Source organism: Schistocerca cancellata, chromosome 2 (assembly GCF_023864275.1).
Source record: "Schistocerca cancellata isolate TAMUIC-IGC-003103 chromosome 2, iqSchCanc2.1, whole genome shotgun sequence".
In the NCBI taxonomy this organism is placed as follows: domain Eukaryota; kingdom Metazoa; phylum Arthropoda; class Insecta; order Orthoptera; family Acrididae; genus Schistocerca; species Schistocerca cancellata.
The window spans coordinates 257,761,941-257,769,875 of NC_064627.1; positions in this window are offsets into that span (position 1 = coordinate 257,761,941).

The window sequence follows — 7,935 nt, forward strand, 5'->3', positions numbered from 1 at the left end:
TCATTGGCACCAAGGCAGAAGCGACTCTCATCGCTGAAGACGACACGTCTCCATTCGTCCCTCCATTCACGCCTGTCGCGACACCACTGGACGCGGGCTGCACGATGTTGGGGCGTGAGCGGAAGACGGCCTAACGGTGTGCGGGACCGTAGCCCAGCTTCATGGAGACGGTTGCGAATGGTCCTCGCCGATACCCCAGGAGCAACAGTGTCCCTAATTTGCTGGGAAGTGGCGGTGCGGTCCCCTACGGCACTGCGTAGGATCCTACGGTCTTGGCGTGCATCCGTGCGTCGCTGCGGTCCGGTCGCAGGTCGACGGGCACGTGCACCTTCCGCCGACCACTGGCGACAACATCGATGTACTGTTGAGACCTCACGCCCCACGTGTTGAGCAATTCGGCGGTACGACCACCCGGCCTCCCGCATGCCCACTATACGCCCTCGCCCAAAGTCCGTCAACTGCACATACGGTTCACGTCCACGCTGTCGCGGCATGCTACCAGTGTTAAAGACTGCAATGGAGCTCCGTATGCCACGGCAAACTGGCTGACACTGACGGCGGCGGTGCACAAATGCTGCGCAGCTAGCGCCATTCGACGGCCAACACCGCGGTTCCTGGTGTGTCCGCTGTGCCGTGCGTGTGATCATTGCTTGTACAGCCCTCTCGCAGTGTCCGGAGCAAGTATGGTGGGTCTGACACACCGGTGTCAATGTGTTCTTTTTTCCATTTCCAGGAGTGTATTTAAACCTAAATAACCTAAGGACACCACACATATCCATGCCCGAGGCAGGATTCAAACCTGCGACCGTGGCGGTCGCTCGGTTCCAGACTGAAGCGCCTAGAACCGCTCGGTCACAGCGGCCGGCTCCTATTTAATGCACCCATGCTGAATGCTGTTCATCGGCGACGAAGGCTGGAATTTGCACGCTAATATCGGAACTGGTCGTCCACTGAGAGGGGACTGGTGTCCTTTTCAGATGAAGCATATCTTATGCCTCATCGGACAGACGGCTATCTGAAAGCAAACACCCTGCAACAATCGTCTTAAGGGTCCAAACCGCACGAGGGAGCGTTACAGTAAGGCAAACGTTTTCGTGGTATTCGCTGGGTGACCTAGTCGTTGTGGAAAGCGCAATGGATCAACACAAGTATGGGTACCATGACCACCTCTACATGCAGTCTTTTCTTCCACGGCACGATTACATCTACGAGCAGGGCAATGCAACGTGTCATACCGCTCGTAGTGTACATGTGTGGTTCGTAGAGCTCCAGGATGAGTTTATCGTATTCCCCTGGTCACCAAATTCCTCGGATTTAAAGCGAATCGGGAGTCTGTGGGACCGCCTCGACGGTGCTATGCGCGTCACGGATTCCCTAGCGGCAGACCTAGCGCAGCTGACCATGTCACTGGAATTGGGCATGGCTGCACATCCCTTCCAGAACCTCACTGACTCTCTTCCTGTACGTCTCGCAGCGATCTGGGCTGATGATGATGATGTCGGTTTGTGAGGCGCTCAACATCGTGGTCATCAGTGCCCAGTCTTTCCTGTTTCAATCTCGGCACTTCCCGAATGATGATGAGATAATGAGGACAACCCAAACACCCAGTCATCGGTCGGAGAAAATCCCCGTCTTGGAATCGAATCCGGGACCCCGTGATCTAGAGGTATCACGCTAGACACTAGAGCACGAGCTGCAGACGATCTGCATGAAAAAGGTTTTCAGGCTTTTGACAGGTGGTCATGTTGTGTAAGTGGACAACGTAATTATTAGTTGTTGCTCCTGACTTCTACTGGCTGTTTTAAGAACGTCAAATAGCTGAAGTGAAGGTCAATATCAATGAAATTATCCAAGAGCCGTGTAGCTGAGATGTTATTTTATTTTATTTTGATGGCTACCAATTTCGGCATTCAATCTCTCCCAATAAACGGTAATGTCATATAGTGCCATAAATCTCTGGATGTCGTTAATTTATATGCTTTCACTAGTGTTTCATTCGAACACTTGATAGTAACTTGCTATCAAGTCATCGAATAAAGCACTAGTGAAACAATTGAGATTTATGGTACTGTATGACATCATAGCTTATTTGGAGACATGCATATGGGGCCTGAAGATGGCATGTGGAATGCCGAAACTGGTAGCCTTCAAAATAAAATGAAATAACATCTCAGTTACGGCTGTTGGACAATTACATTGATATTGACAGTTACTTAAACAGTCGATGTCCCCTGTCCACGATGGATCAACAGAGAATAGCTGAAGTGGTCATTCTTCAGAGTGTATCGAATAAGATACACTCAGAAGATAAGTTAAGGGATCTTGCAACTCTAGTAGGCACTGAAATCCAGGCGCCGCAGTACCGTTTCACGTCACTAGAGAAGCCAAAACAAAAGCGCTCAACCCACTGATAAATTCTGGACGGGCTTCTCTACCGGTGTGACACCGCACTGTGGCGGGCTGATTTCAACTGTGGACATGTACCTGCAAAAATAAGAACTTAATTGCAAAAGAAATTAATTTCTGTGTAATAATAAAAGCTTTATGACTACTAATAATACGAAAGATATTGCAGCTTGCGAATAAACATAACTGAAATATATGTATGGCATATTATACAGGTGGTCGTTAGAGGATACAATTGACTCTCTTGTGTACTAGTTCTCAACTCTTGAATTGTTTTCACGGCATTCTCGGTCGCAGTAATGTAATAATTTTTTGTACCACATTTTCGAAAAAGAGAAACATTTTTGGTGACAGAGACTATTGAAAGAGGCACAAGTAATGAAACAGTTCTTAGAGTACTTGGTAAATAAAAGATCTCTGAAGCACTTTCTGGGACTAACACAAGATGCAATCGCTACAAATGCCACTGTACGCTGAAAAAATTTACCCTATAAATCGAGTTAGACCATGAAATGACTGTATACTTCGAAAGTGAAATTAAACTTGAAGAAAAAACTTATCTGCTGACTTTTAAAACACCTATAAATACGACTGCATATGGCGCTAATGTAACTGGACTAAACCGTTTCATTAAGTCTAGTGCGTTTTCCAATTCTGGATATGATCTATTAGTAGTACCAAAATCTGCACACATTCCTTTCTTTGAATTTACGCACATCAACAAAAGTGTTGCATCATTCCGTAACACCATGCAGGAGCGCTGCCTTTGCGACTGTTCCTGTACTGATCAGAAGGCCACCCCTGACACTGTTTGTAAACATACACACAGTTACCATGAGCGGTACCTACGGGCAGGACGACCCACTCAAACGGACTACAGCTTTTCAGTTGAGAGTAATGCACTGGTAGGGGCGCGTTAGAGATGTCTGTGTAACAGTAGAGTCAACGTTCATAATACCAGGAAGGTCATTCTTGACCAATGACTGGGGATGCGTAATGCGCGCATTAGACTTGTCAGCCAGTGAAGTTGCTCCATGTACGTGCGGGAGTGTTGAGCAGACAAGGAACCGGTTGCACTTGATCGATAGTATTGGGGAGTTACACTGCACAGGCTGTCCGACAGATGCACAGGACGATCGGAATCTACGACTTTGGGGTCAAAGGAGCCTTGGCCTGAGTGCTCCGGAACTGAATTCGGCGTTCGAAGAGGCTGACGGACGTCATGTATTGCATCAAACTGTACGGAAACCATTTCATGACGCGAACCTCCATTCCTGACTGTAAGGTTACCGTTAGGTGGTATCTTATTCTATGACTGAATAGAACTGTGTAAGCTGTAATGACATTATTTAATACTGCAATTTTGTCACGGAAATACACGCTTTTACACAGTTTACAATGTGACAATGTTAAGCCAGTTGTCAAAATGACACATTTCAGCCTCTGAAAGTGAACTAATCCTAAAAACAACAGTATTAAATTTTAACTCTCAGAAAGTTAAATAATCCTAAACACAACAATATTAAATTTTAACTACGAGTTTTATTACAAAATTATTCTTACGTGTACATTATGATGTTGGCCAGTACTATGATAAATCATCCGATTCCAGTTCAAAGTTTGGTACTACTTTTAGGATGACAATCAAGTCTGTGGGGGATGGTCAGTTTTGTGAAAAGTCGGGCAAAAGATTACCCAAGGTTGCTCGAGTTTACAGTGGACGCAAGCTGGTGAACCAACAGGTTTACGCTTCTGCACGCGGTATTTACCTTAGTTGCGATGAGTTGTCGTCTGCATGGCGTCTCTCGCCCACTGAAATTCCTAAAAAATCTAATTAAGCCTTTGTTGAATTTACCAGTAAAAACTTTCCCTATGTTTCTCGATATGCGAGAAAAGATGAACTCATACCCAGTCTCAGTACATACGCATGGCTGGAGCAGCATGCCCTCACAGTTCTCACAAGAACAATTAGCTAACTGGCTGGTTCGTTTCTCCACAGTTGGAACTCAATGACGCTACAGCTAATTTCTAGCTGGAGGTCAGCCACTGCGAACACAGTGTTCATACAAATTTCTCCTCTGCGTCGTACAGAGTGTTATGCACTCTGTTTTGCTCGTGACTCCAGTTCAGAGAAGAGCCCCCTCAAATTTACGTCTTGTCTTCCTCGTAGCCGAACTCTCTTCCCACCTGGGTTCTTTTGTTCTTCACGTCACAGCTCTTTTCTGCAAATAGCAACGTTCCTCTTATTTTGTGGAATTAACTCTCTCTACCAATCGCAAGGGTCCCACCATTGAACTGCGTCGATATCTCGGCACTTTACGCCTTCCCGGTGCGTTTCCGCCAATCGAACGTTTTGTGCCTGCTCCAGACGCCTAAAAAATTACATGTGTCTATCATGTGTGTACCACTTGCACTTCATATGATCGAATGCGTCACTGGTTTTCTTCGTATCAGTTTGGAATTCCGAAACGCAGTTTTCTAAAGCTTCTTTCTGCCCTACTTCTGGTGGTCAGTTTCTCGCCCTGCAGGATGTGTCACCCATCCAGTCGCTGGCTCTCACTGCGGGACGTGCCCCCTTTAAGAGCTTTCTGTAGTGCCTCCCACGGTGCAGCCTCTGTGTCTGCCCGTGCTGGCTTCCACACAAAACGTTTCCTCTCGCTACTTGTTTCACCTTCTGCTCATTGGCACGCGTTATATAGGAGTGGATGTGAATACCGTCGATTGAGAGTCATTCCTTTTGCGTTACATACTTATAGGCAAATCTACTCATTGCTGCCGAAGTAAGTTAGGTGTTATATTCACCTTCCTGTTACGATGTATAAAACTCTTATGTAAGGTGCGAAATTGACCTTCATTTATTCTGCCACCTTACGTGACGATCACAGAGAGCGCCACGTTGTACACCACAACACCCTGGAACCCGTTACAGATGGGCAAGGAATCATACAGAATGGCCAACCCAGTATTGACGAAACTCGGCTTTGTTTGTACGCTTACAGCTGTTGCCAAAATGTTTGGAGACAACTAGGTAATATCGAACGCCTCCAACACTGTCGTCGACAAGTGCAGCAAGGTGGTTATGGAGTGACGTCCCGGGTGGCATTACATGGGGCCACCGTACATCTGTGATTTTTGAGGGCAATAACACTGCTGTACATATTGGGAACAAGATTCAGCAACCAATAATGGACCCGTACTGCCAACGTTTTGACGACAATCTTCATATGATATCTCGCGTGCTTATTGTACTAGTCTCCTGAATTTGTTCCTTCAGCATAACAGGATGGCCAGAATGGAGTGATCTCTGTATTCCCCTGACATGAACCCAGTCACACATGTGTGGGGCCAATTACATGGCTCTGAGCACTATGCGACTTAACTTCTGAGGTCATCAGTCGCCTAGAACTTAGAACTAATTAAACCTAACTAACCTAAGGACATCACACACATCCACGCCCGAGGCAGGATTCGAACCTGCGACCGTAGCGGTGGCTCGGCTCCAGACTGTAGCGCCTAGAACCGCACGGCCACTCCGGTGGGGCCAATTAAAACGAGCTGTTTTTGAACATCGATAACGAGCACGTACTTCGCACGATTTAAGCGGAGTCGCCATTGAACAGTGGGACAATTTGTACCAGGGTCAGCTTGATGATCTCGTCGACGTTATGTCATGACGGATTTAAGACTGCATCCGAGCAAGGTGATCTTCCACCGCGCATTGAAGTTGCTCAGGCATGCTGTAAATAACACCCTACAATGATTGTGTAATCTCCTCCCTCTTTCCTAATTCCATCTATTGTCCACATTAGTATTTTATGAAGATTTGAGAGGAGCGAAGATTACAATAAACTATCTAGTTTACTTAGCTTTGTCATGCAGAGTTCACTCCAGTTCTTCTTGTCTGCGGGGTCTGATTCTTGAAGCTGAAAATGTCACATTTTAGGTCCTCACGGTTGGATCGATCTAAATAAATTTGAATATTATTGCTGCAGAATTTTTGTTTTTGCGTATATATATTTCTCACATTTTTGTAAATCACACAGTCTTTTGATTTTTCACATTAACAAAGCCGAAATTACATTGTTCGCACAAAATACAAAGATACGTCCGATAACATCAGTGGAATACTTACGACTGTCACACACTGGAAAAAACTGTGTCCCTAAGGGTTTACAATTTTTCTAAACAAATGTATTTCTACTAGTTTCTGTTACATTATTACTTTCGATTATTATTATTATTTCATAAATGAAATCAGGAATAAATATAGTAACCAGTACAGTATTGCGTAATGAATAACAGGAATTTTAAATGTGCTAATGATTCGTAATTTCATATGTTTCTAAAAAAGTTATTTATATTGTACATTCACAACTAGTACTTATAGATTATAACATCGAGACTAAAATATTTTATAAAGTAATTCATTTTAATAAATTTTAGCTTGAAATATAACATAGTGTTTATAAAATTATTTGAAGGTTTTCAGAAGAGCATCTGAGATAATATTGACCTGTCCAAAATTCGAAAAATAATTCTGGTATCGACAACTACTGTTGAGGAAAAGTAATGCTACAGGAGGATGTCCCGTTACAAACGGACAATTTTGTTTTTTATGTATGATGATCTTAACACTTTAGAAATGAATATATACAAATGCCTCAGCGCCAATTCTTGTTTTATGTGCCATGAATTTGAAAATAAAGGGATGACGCAAATTTCTTGTAGAAGTGTTTTTTATGTTAGGTTGATGCACAAGTTTGTAGCGTTTCTTCAGAAGTTTAATAAACACAACAAGTACACGTAACAGAGACTGTAGTCATCAATAATACGTTCTCCTTCACTTTTTACAACAGTCTACCATCGCTGGGGTTTCTCGTAGACTCCGTGACTGGAAACCGATTGGTTTTGAGACGAAGAACCCGTTGTACCATGTTCGAAGTGCATATTCATCCGTAAAGGAAGTTTCTTGAAGGTTGTTCGACAGAGAGCGGAAAAGATGAAAATCTGATGGCGCAAGATTAGGTAAACAAGGTGGGTGCGGAATGACTTCCCACGGGAGCAGAATGTTACCATAGAGTAGCATCACTTCACGCAGTGTTCCTGGTCGTTATTCTTGGAATGCGTATGCAAGACGTCTCAGTTGTGGACAATAAACGTCAGCGGAGATGATAACACCTTGGGGAAGTTATTCTAGCATACCACACCGTCGATGTTGGACCAGGTGCGTAACATTATCCTTTGTGGATGTGCGCAGGCCCTTGTACGTGGAGTCGCTGCTTTGTTTGGGCTCAACCATGGCTTTCTTTTCCTTGTGTTAGCGTAAAGACACCACTTATCCCTACCAGCAGCGACACAGGATAGAAATGGTCGGTGTTGTTCACGAGCCAATTGATGGCGAGGACGAAACACACATGCATTATCACCCATAGATTTTTGTGATTTTGGTTCAGAGCATGCAGTACTCATACAGCCGATTTTTGAACCTCTCCATTGCATGGGAATGTCACACGATTGTGGAATGATCAC